Source organism: Lygodium microphyllum, chromosome 14 (genome assembly GCF_053477565.2).
Source record: "Lygodium microphyllum isolate KBCC chromosome 14, Lygodium_microphyllum_v1.1.10, whole genome shotgun sequence".
Lineage (NCBI taxonomy): Eukaryota > Viridiplantae > Streptophyta > Polypodiopsida > Schizaeales > Lygodiaceae > Lygodium > Lygodium microphyllum.
In genome coordinates, this window is record NC_141148.1 from 19,844,699 (window position 1) to 19,863,056 (window position 18,358).

The following is an 18,358-nucleotide window of genomic DNA, read 5'->3' on the forward strand; positions in this document are numbered from 1 at the left end:
TAGAATTGACGATGCATATATTCTCCGACATTTCCTTGTCTTGGATGATTTCCTCAAAGATTTTGATAAGTTTCTCAACAAATATGTTTTCACAAAGGAAAACAATGTCAGTACCTCTCTCTCTTTCTTCCCCTCTCCCTCTCATGGGCTTAAAGAAGTTATTCTTCACATGATCATTGTAACCATATGTTGAGTTGGCCAGAAAGCATCTCTTTGTGGTGATATCGAATACTATCAAGGTCTAATAGGATCTATAAGGCAAGGTGTAACATTCCACCCCCCAGTGTGCCCTGTGCCTCCCCCAATAGAAACCCCCCCTTTTTATTTTTTTCAAAAATTTTTCCCTCTCCCTCCCCCCGACAGTACGTCGGGGAGAGAGAGAGAGGGAGTGAAGTGGGGAAAGGGGGGGCATGCAGCCCATGTGGTGGTGGACAACTGCCCCCCCCCATAAAGACCACCCCTCCTTCTCATCAGGCACAGGTTTCCACACCCCCCCGTTTGCTGCAGATGCCAACCCCCTGGCCGTCATCCTGTCCAGTGCCCCCCCTCCAGCATCCACGGGCCCCCTTCAACGATAGACCACGCCCCCCGCCCCCCGCCCCCCTGTGATCGTTGTTAAGAAGGAGGAGAAGAAGAGAAGGAGAGAGAGAAGGGAGAAGAAGAAGAAGAAGAAGGAGAGGAGAAAAGGAAGAGAGAGAAGAGGGAAAGAGAAGGAGGAGAAGAAGAAAGAAGGAGAGAGAGGAGAAGAAGAAGGAAAAGAAGAGGAAGAGAGAGGAGAGGAAGAAGGAGAAGAAGAGGGGGAAAGAGAAGGAGGAGAAGAAGGAGAGGAAGAAGGAGGAGAAGAGGGAGAGAGAGAGAGATTAATATGATAGGGGAAGGGAGATATAGTTAGTGGGAGATAGAATCAGAGCATCATGTTGAGAGAGAGAGAGAGAGAGAGAGAGAGAGAGAGAGAGAGAGAGAGAGAGAGAGAGAGAGAGAGAGAGGTGAAAGTTAGAGATTATCTCCAGCCAAGGCGATTTTCAAAGTCACGAACACTATTGGACTTTCATCTCCCTCATCAGTTTGGTGACCACTTGCGAGCCGCCCTTGAACAAAGACACCACATCAAGGACCCAGGGTGAAGGATCGTGTACGCAAAACGGCTACAAAGAGAAAGCTTACTAAGAGTACTAGCATGAAAGCCGCGATCGAAGATAGAAATGCCAGTGGAGTCGCAACCAACCGTAACATCTCGTCACCCTCTCTCCACATCCAGGTGACCCGTAAAACTCGAAAGGAACTTCAGTCTTCCATTGTACGCATAATTTAATCTATAAGCATGATTTATCACATGAAATGAAAGGAATTTCTAATCTATTCCCCACATAGGATGCAAACTTATTAAGGCTTAGTACGAGCCATATAATGTTTAGTTGAGGTTATGGCATAGATTGCATCCTAAATAAGTTTATAATCAATATTAAAACTGCTCTCTTAAACATCTAAGTTGTCCTACACTATGATGTATCCATTTAGGAATCTAATATATACTTAAGAAATTTCCTACGACATAAGAGTTGTTGTGATATATGTTTACCTTTGCAAACACCCGCACAAAGGTGGATACACTAGGGTCTAGAGGTTATCAATGCATGAACTTCTATGGGGGTAATAGAGTGGAAAGGTGATAAGAGTGGCTACTGCATTGGTATGCTCCAAGCGCATGATTAGTGAATTTGACTAGAAAAATTCTACATAGTATCACACTTAAAGATAGAAGGTTAAAAGATGTTGCATTTACTTAAAGTTGATGTCCAACTGATGACTAACAAGGAGGGTTTATTGCCATACCTTGAAAACTTAAGAACCCAACTCTAAGGACTTAGTCGTTTCTTTTCCAACAAAGGGTTGTCCATCAAAGGCTTTATGGTTGTGAAACTCAATGAACTAGACAGATTGTCAAGTAAGTCGCAACTGTCGAGGGCCGCGCAAGACAAAAGGACCTAGAAGGAACTTGCTAAATTCTGGTTAAATTCAAGTTTTGATACATCCAAGTTAAATTCTGGTTGTGCATGCAATGGGATTGCGATGCCTTGAAGTAAGAGGTTGTGCATTCAACTGTTTGTTGATGTGGTTTTGGATGCTAATCCAAGTTGTTTGCGATTGATGATTGCATGGCCGGGTCTGAGGTGACTGATTGCCATGGAAATAAAAGGGATGTTTTCCCTAGTAATTATTATTAAGCTGGTTGCTTCAGCTGCGGTTGATTTCCTAAAGGGATAATTAAGGAATGATGGCGCTAGCTACCCCCTACGAACCGCCAAACCCTAACCAAGGGGGTTGTGAATCCACACCGGAAATGTGGACCGAACCCACCGCGAGAGGTCTCTCCGTGGAAATTACTTAGTGTAGGAGGACGCTTGGGTGCTAGTGGGGGCTCTAGCCATAAATCCCAATGCCTCCGGGCCCTACACAAGTGTTCTTTGTGACTCAAGATGGGATCTCGAGGCCTTGATACAGTTACAAGGTGGAATCTTGGTAGGATAAAACCTTCGGGGTTGTTGCTGGGAGACGGAAGGATTTTTCTGCGGAGGCAGAAAGGAGCACTTAATTCTCTTGTATGGGCAGGAGACACACATTAATCCGAAGATAAGTTAAGGAAGTGTTTGATCTTGTTTTATCTTGTCTTCATGTCTGTGGCCTAAATTATGTAAAGGAACCTGTGATTAACAGGTTAATTAAGGAAGATGCCTTTATATGTCAAACATAATGTGGTAGGTAATTAGATAACTAAAACAACCCCCGAGGGAAGCGTGGTGGATGGACCGATGGGTCTATCTTACGGAAGGGTGGTCTCGGTTAGCTGAGAGCTTTTCTCAAACAAAATGTTAATGAGAAATGTTAGGAAAAGTCAGACTTTAGGTCGATCCTAATGGGAACGGCCGGATAAGTTCCGTTGCGGGGCAGACTTGAGAGACTCTAGTTGGCAAACCCCGTGTCATTCATTGCGAGTGTCGGGCGGTGTCTTGTAGATATATCTCTCGATGGACTGCTAAGACGTGTCTCGCGATTTGAGGAGTGGGCACGTTACACAAGGAGGAAAACAAAATTAAAAAATATATAATTGAGATATTTGAGAAAAAATACCAAATAGTTACTTACCTTTCATGGTATGCCATCATAAGGTACTGTATGAGATCTAAGTTGCAATCTTTATAGTATGGGCATATGTCCACAAGGGATATTCTCTCCTGGATCAAGATCATGGATATGGGGAGTATGGGATGAAAACCTTATCTTGTTGATCAAACGAAAGATGTGAGATGCCTCCTCCAACAGACCTGGAGAAGTCCTCTTCGTAGTCAACCAAAATTCATATCCATGCACATCACCATCCAGTCTCCCCATGGAAAACCTAAGACTTAGTTAAACATGGGAATCTCAATTCTACTTCATAGGAGAAGCCTGGACAAGTCACCCCTACCAGCAATATAACGCCCACCTAAGAAAGACCACTTTGTAATTAATTAAAGGCAGGAGTGAGGTTAACACCATACTTGGTTCAGTGAGAGTGAGAGACCGAGGGGGGGGGGGGGGGGAGTGAAACTCGATCCCCCTACCCATAAGGTAAAATCTCAGCTTTAGCCCCCTAAAATGGTGTTAAACCTGGTAACTAATCCTACCGATATTAGGAGGGTCACGATTTAATCAGCTCTATCTAGTGTTGGAAAGTTACCCGACTTATCAGGTCCACCTAGCCATAGGCGTTCAATCATGATCGAAGCTTCCCACTTTCCTCGATCGGGTTTGCTTTAGTTTTCCAATTAGCAAAGCATACTACCATGATGTTTGGACATATAAAAAAAGAGCTTCCTTTTATTACTCAGTTAAACTGGGTTCATTAAACTTAATCTTTAGCACATAACAAACAATTCAAAGATTAAACGCTTTATTTCATAATAACAAGCAGAACCATTGCTCTGCAGAGTGGTACAAAACCATCTTTCCGAAAAAAGACATTGTCTAGCATAGGATAGGACCTTCCAATCCCTTGGATTGGATTGTATGTGATCGCACTCCGTATGTGGTCAATAGGGAATTTATTGGCTCAAAGCCCCTCTAAGCTTCCCTAAGCCTCAAGAGCCGTCCTACATAGTAGGGGCACTTATCACTCGGCCCTTTTCCCTCTTAGGTGCTCGAGTGATCAAAAACAAAAAACACCTACCTCCCTTGGGAGCATAGAACTCCCACCTACAAATGAGTTTTTCCACACTTCATAGAGTGTTAGGGAGCATTGGGTTAGGGACCCCAACGTCCTGAACCACCACAATCCACAACTCATTCGGTTGTTACAAGCACAGAATCATAAGAGACATAATTCATCATTCACAAATCCAAAAGCAGACACAACCATAATACATTTTTAACACACTTGTCAATGTATGTGATGCATAGAATCTATCCCCCTCATCAATTCCCATGTTTTTTTCCTAAAAAGGAATTGATAATACTAACATGTTTTTGTAAGTTTAAGTACGTTCTAACTAATCCTAATCTATGTAATAGACTTATCCTATGGGCCTTTCTAACATTACTAACTTATCCCTCATTTTATTGTAAGATGCAAAAAAGTAATAACATAAAATAGAAAAATTAGGAAGTTGTAGAGTTAATAGCTTAAAAGTAATCCTTTTCTTATGTACTAAACCTGATTATCTCTGTACGGCCATCCATCGTGATTATGGGCTATGACCACAACCTCAGCTTGTTGTGGAATAACCGGTCCTTCGGGTTGAATGGATTCAGGGGTAACTTCCACTTGTGCTTCAGCTTTGTGTTGAGTTCCCTTAGCAGCAACTACTTCCTCGCATTGGGGAGCTCTCTGATCATGACCACCCTCAATATCTTGACGTCTCTTGGGAGCCATGGAAGAAGCTTGATGGATTTGAGTAGTGCTTTCGCGTAGGTGTGGAGAGAGAGAGGCTTGACTGATTGTAGCAAAGCTTCGTTGCAATAACATAGAGACTTCTACATGGGTTGTTGTTTTGATGTGATGCTCTATCCCTGTTTATATAGTAATGGGAGGGGGGGGGGGGGGGGGGGAGGTAAAGAGAGAATGCTTGCTTTTACCGTTTTGATGATATCATTGATGATGTAAAGAGAGAATGCTTGCTTTTAGCATTTTCGATGACATTATCGATGATGTCTGAGAGGGTGTGGCATCGTCGGGCCAGGCGGCAACCAAGGCGACGACCAAGGCATAGACCTCAGCATACTTGGAAACGGCTCTATAAAGGTTTCGTTGGTGCCGTTGGCTGCATGGGAGAAGCTTCCACTAGCTTGTAAGAAAAGCTTCTCAGGAGGTCACCCATCTCGGCAGTGTCGTCACCCAAGTGCACTTTACTGCCAAGTGATTATCCACTAGGCTAGTTCTTTTTGTTGTTCTATAGTACAAACATAGTTTTAATATCTTGGGAGGGTTTCCCAAGCCTTCCTTGAATTATCTTCATAGTTAGAGCTAGTTTTTAAAAATGTGCAATCTTTACCATTTTGTTTTCAACATAAATCAATTTTTGGAATGTATACGCACATTGTTTATTAAAATAAACTAAGTAATGGGGACATTACAGAAGATTTACAATAATTAAGTTACAAAATTAAATAAATAATAAGTTTTTAACTATTTGATACCAAGAAAAGCATGCAAAAATTTTGAAGTATTATGACTTAAAAAATATACTTTAGGATGGCATTCATCACATGATTGTTGACCTCCTTATGGAGGTCTGCAAGCACTAGGATATCCTCATCTCCGAATGAGATGGCACTCAAGTCCTATTGCTAGTGTGGCCTTTGTAGAGGCAATATGATGTCAAAGGATGGATCATGCATATCTAGCATCTCATGGTTCTCCTCGTGCATACTGATGCACCTCTGATGAATCTAATTGATCTCATTAATATAATTTGTCTTCCTAGCCTCTATCTCATGCATCTCCCTTCCTTCTTGGGTTGTCATCCTCTGAGCATTTAGCCTTATTTGGTAGGAGTGTGGGGGTTCTCGTGTGACATTGGTCACCTTCACCTTCTGAGGGAAGGGATTTTCAAAATTCCCTTCAATTTTCTTTCTAAAATACCATCTAGGCTCAACAATTTATCGTATCTTAATCTCAAAAGCCTAAGGGATGTGAAGTCCCCTGGCATAGTTGTAACTTTGTGTGCATGAGTTGCAAGAATGTATGTATCCTAAAAGAACTCAACCATAAAGTCTTTTGCAGCTTCATGTATGCAATCCAACACAAAGGCATACCAATGATATCCCAGATTGCTTCTCACACATATATTTAACAATCATTGTGAACAAAAGGTTGGGATGGTAGGCTCGTGGTGGTCCATGATCCTCTTTACTTCATCGGAATGGATCTATGCTACTAGTGTCTCTTTCATCAAGCTCTAGCTTGTAGTGTAGGCATAGTCTTCTTAGAACCTCTGACCGCTTATTGCTGCGTGCTCTCCCCAAAGGCAGATCCCTATTGTATATGATAACCCCCAACTTTGTGCAAATAAAGGCACCAAAATGTCATGGAAACAAATTTTTGTAAAATGACTCATTGCAACTGTACTCTCTTGTAAAAATTCAAATATGAAGCAATGTAACAATGCATGTCCTTAGGCTCACATCTTAAAATATGGAAAGGAAAAGAAAGGTCAAACACCTTTGTCTCATTCTCAAAATAAAGGGTCTTTAGACCTTAGCCAATATATTCAAATTCAATTTTATAATATCAAGAAAGGAAAATGAAGAGGTTTGCTAGGTGATTTGAGGAGGTGGGAGGTTGAGGTGGTTACACCCTCTTTCTTCCTTTATCTTCTATTCTCACACTTCATTTCCCTCTCTCCCATTTTCGCAAAACTCTCATCTTTCTTGTTCTTGCTCCTTTCTTTTGTGCTTCATTGACAAATCTAATGGAGAGTGAGGAAGAGGAAGAGAGTGAGGATGGAAGCATTGTTCAATTTCTTGCATGCCTTCCTCTTGTGTGTTTTTGGAGAAATGGTTTCTTGGTGAAGAAGAGGGTTTTCTTGCAGGTTTTTGTGGCCAGCAAGTGTGTTTACAGCCTCTCTTGACCGGTTTGAGGTTCATATTATTGTGCCGCGGCAGGGTGCTGTTCAGTATAATATGAGGATCCCTCGACGATGCCATTCTGGTGGTTTGCTTTTTCCTAGCCATTTGTATGAGAAAGTAAAAAGATAGTGTTAAAACTTCAAAAGGTGAAAAGAGTGAGAAATTGAAAAATTGGATGAAAGAAGCCAAACTTGTACTAAACTCATAAGTGGGGGGGAGGGGTGGACCCAAGTAATGTGGGGGGGGGGGGGGGGGGGCATTGAGATTTTAGATCACCCTCCCCTTGCATCATTGGGGAGGGTCAAGATTTTTGACCCCCCTTCCCTTGTGTTGTGCAATACACACCCTATATTTGAACAATGCAAGGGGGAGGGTCCTTGATATTTTGGACCTTCCTATTCTCATGTTGTGTAAGTATCCCCTAGGGACTCAAACAATGTGGAGGGGGGGTGTTCTCAAGATTTTCGAGCCCCTTCCCTCGCATTGTGTAGTACATCCCTCGAACTTGAACAATATGAGTTGGAGGGGTCCTTGAGATCCCCCCTCCCCCAAATTGTGTGGTACCCCCATGGGACCCGAACAACACAAGAGAAGGGGGAGGGGGTTTCCCAAGATTTTGGAATCCCCTTCCCTCCTCGCATTGTGTGGTAGCCCTCCAACTCAAGCAACATTGGGGTGGGGGTCTTCAAGATTTCAAAAACCCTTTCCCCCCTAAGCGATGTGTAGTATCCCTCGATACCTGAAGAACATGAGGGGGGTCCTCGAGATTTCAGACTCTCCCCCCCTCACATTGTGTGGTACCTCCTAGGACTCAAACATGGGAGGGGACTAAACAATGCAAGGGGGGGCCTTGAGATTTTGGACCCCCCTCTCACATTGTGTGGTACCCCATGGGACCCAAACAATGTGAGGGGGGTCCTCAAGATTTTGGGGGCCCACCCTCGTGTTGTGCAGTGTCCTCCTGGACACCCAAACAACACGACGGGGGTTCCTCAAAATTTTAGACCCCTCCCCTCCCCCTCTCACATTGTGTGATACCCCCTTACACTTAAACAATGCAAGGGGAGGTCCTTGAGATTTTGGAAAAACCCCTCTCTTCTGTCGTGTGGCGCTCCCCCTCAAACCTAAAAAACACAAGGGGGGTGCTCAAGATTTTGGATTCCCCTTGCCTTGCATTGTGTGGGGGTTACCCCTTGAAAGGAAACTACACAATGTGATAGGAGGCGGGCACCAGACAATGCGAGGGGGTGCCATTGAGACTTTGGACCCCCACCCCTTTGAAGGGAGGTGAGCCCTAAAGTGAAAGCACTGAGTGGGAGCAAGAGCTATGGTGGAAGGAGCTAGAGAAAGAGAGAGAGAGAGACACAAGATGTGAGAAATCCAATAGTCACAATGTGTGATGGCCTTCCCTTTATTCAAATATCACTAAAAGAATAAAGAATAAAGTGATAGTGATGGGCACCCACTATATATAGTGTATAGGTGTGTAGGTATGCGAGTATTACCATTGTAACTAATACATGGATGGCTAGGCATAGGTGCCTTTACCCCTAACAACCTCCCACTTAAAGGTGAATGCAACCCTAGTGAGGAGAGAATAAGAAAAAAGTGACAAAGTACAAATGTACACAAGTATAACAGGATGAGAAAGGACGTTATCTCATCCAATGCCCATCAACTTCCTAAGAAAGACAAAACACTCCATTGAGAGACTTTTAGTTAGAAGATTTATAGGATTTTAGTCAATTGAGATCTTGACAAGCTCAATGGACTTGTCCTCAATGACCTCTCGAATAAAGTGATAATGCACTTCAATATGCTTCGTCTTCGCATGGAAGACCAAATTCTTGGCCAACTGAATAGTTGTCATAGAATTTGAATTCAATAGAGACCACATCACTAATGCCAAGGTCTGCTACCAAATGGCCTAGCCAGAGAGCCTCCTTGCAAGCCTCAGTGGTGATTGCAACATAATCTGCTTATGTAGTAGAGAGAGTTATAAATTTTTGCACCCTCCTAGACATCCAAGAAATAGCACCTCTGGTACAAGTGAAGATATGGCCAGAGGTGGACTTCTTATTGTTGTCTGCATGTCCTATATAATCAGAGTTAATGTTATATCCCACAACTCTTATATCCTAGCCACCATAATAGATGCACATAGCTGTTGTGCCCTCCAAGTACCTCATGATACCCTTGATGACATCCCATTGCCAGTGACAACCAAGCGTAGCCATATAGCATGCCACAACTCCCATTGCAAATGCTATGTTAGGAGGAGTGGCTATCATGGCATACATCAAACTACCCATTGCGGATGCATAAGGGATCTTGGTCATCTTGGCCTTCTACTCATTAGATTGTGGACAATCAGCCTAACTAACCTTCACATGAGAAGATAAAGGATAGCCAATAGGCTTAACATCCTATAGATGAAACTGTTCAAGGACCTTCTAGATATACTCCTTCTCTGATAAGTAGAGGAGCCCCTTAGAGTGATCGTGCATAATGTGCATCCCAAGAATACGTGATGCTTGTCCCATGTCCTTCATTTCAAAGATCTTCTTGGACTGACCTTTCAAGGCATCCAACTCATCATGAGCACTCCCAACAATCAACATATCATCCACATAAAGCATCAAAATCATAAGGCTGCCATCACAAGCCCTCTTTGTATATAAATACAGATCCATATCACTATGGGAATATCCTTGTGAATGTATAAAGGCATCAAACTTGTGATACTATTCCCTAGGTGCGTGCTTAAGGCCATAAGGACTCTTTTGCAATGTGCACACTAGATGTTCCTTGTCAGGGTCTACAAAGCCCTTAGGCTGCTCCATGTAAATCTCATCATGCAAGTCCCCATGAAGAAAAGTCGTCTTGACATCCATCTAATAAAGATCCAAGTCAAGTTGAGCAACCAAAGCTAATACCAAGCATAGGGTAGTCATTTTCACAATAGGAGAAAAGACTTCATCAAAGGCCACACCATGTTCCTTCTTGAAGCCCTTAGCCAATCTAGCCTTGTATCTCAACTTGGGACGTCTAGGGGTACTTTTCAACTTATACACCCACTTGCATGGCAAAGCATGCTTACCACTAGGCAAAGGAACTAAATCCCACATATGATTTTTCTATAGTGAGTCATACTTTGACTGCATGGCCCTCTCCCAAGAGTGATTATCACCTCTGTGCACATGGCCTCATCATAAGTAAGAGGCTCACCAATATCTATCACCATAACATAATCCATAGAATGCTCAAACCACACAAGCTGGTATCTACCTCTAGTAAACCATCTCAAAGGTGGTTGTGGGGCTTGTATATCTTGTGAAGCATCACGGACCTGGACCACTAGGGCATTAGAAGATGCTACATGATGTATAGCTGGTTGAGTAGTAGCAGGACACTCCTCCTAAAATATCACCCTGCATACCTCAATGACATGCTCATGTTGCTTATGAATTTTCTTCTCATGAAAGACAATATCATGGCTGCAGATCATTTTCTTAGTCTATGGATTCCATAGGTGATCCCCATAACCAAGAAATATGCATTTCCTAAACATCTAGCTTATTGGCTTGTTCTTGGGAACATGGCAGAAATCCTCACAAACTAAAGACATGCAAATGAGCATATGAGGGAGGTAGCTTATTGGCTTGTTCTTGGGAACATGGCAGAAATCCTCACAAACTAAAGACATGCAAATGAGCATATGAGGGAGGTTTTCTAGATCATATACATGGGGATGGATTTATCAAGTGTATGATAGTAGTAACTGCCTCAATCCAAAAATATTGTGGTAAACCTACTTGGCTAAGCATATTGTAAACTCGCTCCTGAATTGTCCTATTCATGTGCTCAGCCATACCATTTTGGGGTGGGGCGTATGAGGCAGTCAACTAATGCTTAATATCCCTCTCGTCTCACAAAACTTACCCACATTATTTGACCTTAGGCATTTTAGCCTATACCTAGACTTGTTCTCAACCAAAGCAAGCCAACATTGAAATGTAGCCAAGACTTTTGATTTTTGCTTAATGGGATATGTGCCCAAACATTATGCGCATAGTCATCAATGAAGGAAACAAAATATTTCATGCCACCTAACGACTTGCAAGGCATGGGACCATATACATCGGAATGAAACAAGAGCCAATGGCTCACCCATGCATGTCATACTAGAATTTTTATGCATATTCATATTTTCCAGCCATATAGACAATGATCACAAGACTCAAAACATTGATAATCAAGGGACAGAAGATACTACAAACACGTAAGCATTTTCATTCCTTTCAAGGACATGTGTCCAAGGCAACGATGCCAAAGAGATACATGTGGAACTACATCCATTGCCAAAATATGATTGATTGACCTAGATACAAGCAAGAGATAGAGAGTATTGGACTTAGCACCATGTGAAATGACAAATTCCCACGGGTAATCTTCCATGAGGAATCACCAAAAGAAACTACATAACTTTCATAATCCAAAGTGCCAGTAGAGATAAAGCTCTTCATGAGAGTTGGTGCATGGTCAATCTTAATACTGGACTTGCTAGGGATAATGTTGCAATCATAATTTTTATAACATAATTTACCCTTGTCCTTTTCTTTGTGCTTGTTCTCACACATCTTATGGCACTAGCTAAATATGCCTCGCTTTCCCATAATAACGACAAGTTAATGAGGACTTACAGCCTCCAGAATTACTACAAGATTGTTGAGAGTCTCTCCCATGGCGATCGTTACCGCTTCTACTATTATTGCATCTAATTGTCAAAGCATGAGAGGTGCAAAAAGCATCGACATTTTTTTGGTTAACCTCTTCAATCAAGAGTGCACCCTCTATATCTTGCAACTATAATCCATCAATATAGATATATTGGCTCACATATTAGTACAAAAGTATTCCATGATTCAGATAGTATAACTCCTCAAAGGAACAAGGGAAGAAGAGTGCCCTTGAATTCAATCCCCTATAAAGACAAATGACTGATAATGGAATGAAACTCATTTAAGTGAGCCGACATAGAAGTGCTCGCGCTCATGTTATGAAGGTCCATGAGTTGCTTCATCCAATACATTTGAGAAGTGGGGCTCTGCTTGTCATAGACATTGTGAATATTTTCCCATAATTTCCATGTGGACTACCCATCAAAGACAACATTATAGAATACCTCCTTAGAGAGGGATAATATGATGTTGAACTTACATAGCTCATCTAATTCAGCCCAATACTCTACATCAATAAGTTTGGGCTTGACACCCTTATGTTTCAAAGGTTTGATATACATTTTTTGCACTAGAACTTGCTAGATTTGGGCCTCCAAAAGTAGATGTATTGATGCCATCCAACTTGTCAATATTAAAGGTAGCACTATCACTCGAGTTATTAGCCATAATGAAGGCAAAAAAGTGCACAAATTGTCAAAGCAAGAAGCTATTGTAACTTACAAACAGCTTAAAACCATTGCTAGACAAGAGATACTGATGAAGCAATGAACTATCTACAAACTCAATGCAAAGAACTATCAAATGAAGATGTCTACTGGCATAAATAGTGTAGTAAATTGCAATTACAACATGCTAAGAATGAAGTATAATATTAAGAAATCAATGCCAAAGATGGGCAATCACTTATATAAGACAAACTGCAACTACTAGGGAATAGTTCCAACTAGCAATGAGTGAATATGCAACTCGCATTGAGAACTATAAAAGAATTAGTGTGTTAGACTAAGATACATCCCATAGGCATACCCATCATGCATAGAGTAGGTCTCATGGGTAGCATAAGAGACTAAGTAAAGGTATAATGGACTGAGCAATGTAATGCAAGCTCAATACATAATCAATCAAGATGCATACATAGCTGACAACATCACGACACAGATAGGTGCCGGCCCAAGAGGAATGTCAAATCAGCCCACTAAACATTAACTGAGTACATAAAGCATGACGAGAGCATATACATGTCACCAAGACCCACGGTCTCACTATAAGGCCCTCAAGCTCAAATGTGTAATCAAATACACAATGTAACATCCAAGCATTAAGTAGTATCTCCAATTAGAACAAAAGTCGAATGCTAGATGAGCAAACAAAGTTCAACGCATCATGCGGAAGGCATCCATACATCCAAGATCCAAGTAGCATATATCCTGGAGCATTTGACACAAGTAACTTACAAAGCACTTATTACTAGAGCATCAAATAACCATACTCTCAATTGTACATCATACCTTCACTACAATACTCAATAATCATTCACAATAACCCTTCTTTGGTCGTGAATACCTCTCCCAAGAGGTATGTTTGATTTGAAAGGTCACCAACGCTCTACAGAAGCTCAACAGAGGGATACAAAAGGTCAACAAAAAGCATCCGGCTCAACTAAAACTAATCAAAACCATAAAAAACCATTCAATGAGCTTTCAAAAAACCTCAAACTTCATCAATCATTACTCCATCCTTCAATACATAAGAAAAACAGGACAAAACAGAAGCTATCGAAACCAATCAAATACTAGCAGGTAATCAACAGAACATAATAGAACCTCTTATCTCTACTGAAAAACATTATGAGCTTATCAAAACTATTCCGCCCTATCCAAAACACTCTCAAACCACTTTCAAACCAATCAATCATCATGTGAAATCAACCATTCAGCCCACAAAAACAACAAAAATCAATTTAAAAAATGTCATTTCAGCATTCAACATATCCCCACACTTAAGCAGGGAGCGTCCTCATGACCTAGGAAAAAGAGAATACAAGTTTATCAAATAGCTCAACTTGATCTTTAACAACAATATTTAGGAAACACCATCCAATCAGGACCCCAACTTATAACGTGCATCTAATAAAGAATACAATGAAAGGAAAACCCTTTATCCATTAACACATCTTATGAACAACAGAAAATCATGACAAACTCGTAAAGGATATAAGAGGTTCTGCATCTTTGTATCTTGAGTTATCCATCCACCATTACCATCACTACAAATCTCCAAAAATATAGCTCTTGAAAAAATTGAATATTCAACCACCGCAACCCCATCACATATAAATTAACACACAACACAAAACAACCATCTGAATGGCACCTCCAAAAGAGAGATATATCATTATGAATCATGAAAGATACATCCAAAGGTATCAATGAAGATGATCCCTCTTAAAATCTTGGTGATTGCAAAAATGATCCATGGATAAGGATTTATCCACAAAAGTATTTGGAGGATTTTGAAAAAACTGAAGGCAACATACTCTCTCTAGCAAGACAAGATATTTGCTAGGCAAAGGGCATGAAAGTACAATACATCTTGTTGTTGGGAATCAATGTTCACATTCACATTCATGCACAACTTTGGAATGGACTTCTAATCCTTATGTGAATGCATGTGCCCGATACCAAGCAAAGTGAGCAGTCAATCTCATTGAAGGATCTGTAGACTGAGAATGTTGTTGAGAAAAATGTAGATAATTTTGATATGCTTGACTAGAAGTCGTTCACTCCCTTGGAATCAATGGCCAATTAATCTGAGGTTCAGTAAGAGAATTAATTGAACTCCACCCCTATCCTCCAGGAATCTTCTGATCAAAACATGTATATCCACAAACCAACTGAGGGGGGTGAGGAATAGAAGTGGTAGGAGATGGAAGAGGAACTAGTAAAAGAGAATGAAGAGATGGGTACGAAAAATCATAAAATGAAGAATGAGCTAAAGAGGGATTAGCTAAAAATTTAGGAGAATCTATTAAGAAATGTGTTAATATATAGGCAGGAAAAGTGGAGAGAAACATTGTAGATGGGGAAGGACAAGAAGGAGGGGAAAAGACATGATCTTCAATAAAAGAACAATCAGTAAAGATAGGAATTCGAGGAGCACCTTGGGATTGAAAGAGAAGGGGTAAAATGACATGGGGGTTAGATTGATAAAGGGAAAGATAAGTGTCATACCTATGGGCCATCTATTGATAATGAGATAGACAAGGTACTGATGCACCTTGAGATTGAAAGAGAAGGGGTAAAATCACATGGGGGTTAGATTGATAAAGGGAAAGATAAGTGTCATACCTATGGGCCATTTGTTGATAATGAGATAGACAAGGTACTGATGATGGACCTAAGGCGGGAGGATCTATGATGATAAACTTCAAAGAAGGAGGAATCAAATGGGGGTTGCTTGGAAAGATGGGCTAAAATATCCACCTCAGTTGATTAATATTTTGTGCATGAGCTGAAGCTTTGATTTGGCATTGATTCAAAATGATAGAGTCAATCATGGTATGCCATGAAATCTCAAGACAATCAACCACTTTGGAGAAATAACACTGAAACATCTCATCTATCCGCAACTTTAAATATCTGACATACAAAGCAACTTGTAGTATCACATCCCCGACATACCAAGCCAAATCTTCATTGTCTGGAATCAACAAAAATAAACTCTCAAATACATATAAGATAGAAGCGTAGTATCTGAAGTCACAAAGTTCTCAAAGACCATTTTGACTACTTCAGTCAACAAGTCAGAAGACCAAGCCCTACTCCAACCATCCTCTAGGAGAGGTAAATCCATCATGGAAAGCTTAATGTAAAAGGCCAACTTCTGTTGCTGATAATGTACAAAAAAAGAGTGATCTGGAGGAACATATTCCTAGAATTGCTCAAATGAAGACCACAACAAATCCATTCGAGACTGGAGTCTTTCCACCTTGGCTTGGAACAAAGGGCATAATGTGGCTTGTCTTTGAAGAACTGCTAAGTCTGTAGGGGACAAAGAAGGAACTGGCTACACAAGACTCTGTGAAGAAGAGAGAGACTGAGCCAACTGATCCTTGAGTTGCTAAATTTGAGCATTGCTCTAGTCTAGGATAACTGTAGTTGATTTAAACTTCTCTGTTTGGGCAGCTATCATAGCCTTCATCTCTTGAACCTCCTTCTGCAACCTATCCCTCTCCTATGTTACAGTAACGACTTGGGACTGAGTTTTTGCCAACTGAGTTGTCAAAATAGAGATTTCATCTTTTATGTGTATCCATGACCTTAGTTTGTTGCTCCATTTGTATACAGAGGTCAGAAAATTTCTCTTGAGAGCAGAAGCTAACTCATCATTCGCTTTATTCAGCTCCTCCTTAGACTACTAAACTTCTTCATAAAAAGAAGTAGAAAGCTGCTAGATACAGGTAGTAACTAAAAGTTCAATTGAACTTTGGATATCCTTGCACAAAAAAGGAATGGCATCTCCTGTTACCAGGCGTTGCATAGAAGGAATAGACATGTCCAGCATACCATCCCTATGGGCTCTAAAAAGATTTGGCATTTGAAGAAAGCCAGGCAATGTGCTGCAAGATTGAGCAGGAACCGTAACTAGAACTGGAGGAGTAGAAATTGAAACTGATTCAACAACTTGCTTCAGGGACTTTCTCTGAATGACTAGAGGTGGGGGAGAATCTTCATCCTCAATGGTCACATCACCATCTTCATTAGGAGGAGGAGGAACCTCTAGAGGATCAACTAGAGGTAAAGGGACTTCCTTTGCATGGGCATCATGCATCAAGAATACATAAAGGTAAGAACCAGATGTGACATTAGTCACATTTCCTCTAGTAGCTTTGATGAAATGCTGATCCATCTTTGCCAGGAGATAGGTACTCCAATCAATGGTAATACCTTTTAGGACCATACGAGAAGCTGTGAACAATTCCTTGGAGAGGTAATGAGACAAGGTTTTGGCAGGCATAAACCTATCTTGAAGAAATTGGCACCACTGCTTCCATAGGGAATTGGAATCATAGAGACACCGACCCCTGACGTGGTAAAAACCCTCTTTTCTTTGGCATTAAGGCATCTTCGAGCCTTCATGAAAGGCTTACTCTACTCCTTCACCATTGAAGCTTGATTCTTCTTTCCCCATGGCTACAATAAATAGGGTAGCATGAGTTTTGGTTGAACTTTTGGCTCACTCTTGGTTATTTTAAGAGGCTTTTGGAGTGTAATCACTTCAAAAATAGGGATTCTATTGTAAGAAAATCTATCTTGTATCATCAACAAATATCTTTTTCATATTTGATATGTCCACAACAAGGAAAAGAACACCAGGAACAAGAAATCTTCATGCAACTTCATAGAAACAATTCTTCCACGGCTTTAACTTTAACCAAATCCATCATGCTCTTCATATTCTTCATAGAATTCTTTGATAGACCACAAAAACACAAGATAATACACTACTTTTTTGAATGGAAAGATACCACATAATATTCATCTTCAAAGATTCCATAGCTTTCTCTCACAATCTCTCATAGGTAGATACATTGTTTTGCATAGATTTGGATATCTTTCACACACATTCTCTCTCATACATTATCTTCTCAACTATACAATCAGATAATCAAGAATAATCATTCATAACCCCTATTAAATCATGGATACCCCTCCCAAGAGGTATGTCTAGTATGAAAGGTCACCAGGACCACTGTAGTGTCCCTTGAGAGCTCACTACTATCACTTCACTTCAATATTTACTTCAAGTCTTTAGTAGCTAGATCTTCCACTTCTTAGAGCTAATTTTAACTTATATTCATCTCTTTCCAAGATTGAAAAACTTTCTCAAGCTTCACATTCATCCATCATCGCACTTACAGAGGCATACAGAACAAAACAGAATAGAAACATAGGCTCTATAGAAACTCAACATAGGATCAACAGAAGGCATTAGAAAGTCTTAAGCTCACTTAAATCACTCAAACCCATCAAGAATCAATCAAAAAGCTTCCAAAACACTCTCAAACTTCATAAATCATCACTCCAACCCTTCATACAAAAGAAAAACAGAGCAAAACGGAAGGTTGATAGACTCAAACAGACACAATTAAACACTATCAAGACATCAACAGAACATGTTAGAATATCATATCTCCATTATAAACCATCATGAGCTTTCAAAACATAATCAACCTCATCCAAAACACTCTAAAATACTTTCAAAACAACTAAACGTAATACAAAATCCATCAACAATCAACCATTCAGTCCACAAAATCAACAAAAATCATTCTCACATCCCCATCTGGCTAGGATGAAAGCTCACATCACTCTAGGTTTGTCGATGGAGATCGACTTCATCTAGGTAATGATGTCAACTAGTGTCGGTTGATGAAGAGGCATACCTAGGGAGGTAGCCAACAAGGCTGATACTTGGATTGCATTTTGAAAATATCATCTATTGGAGAAAGT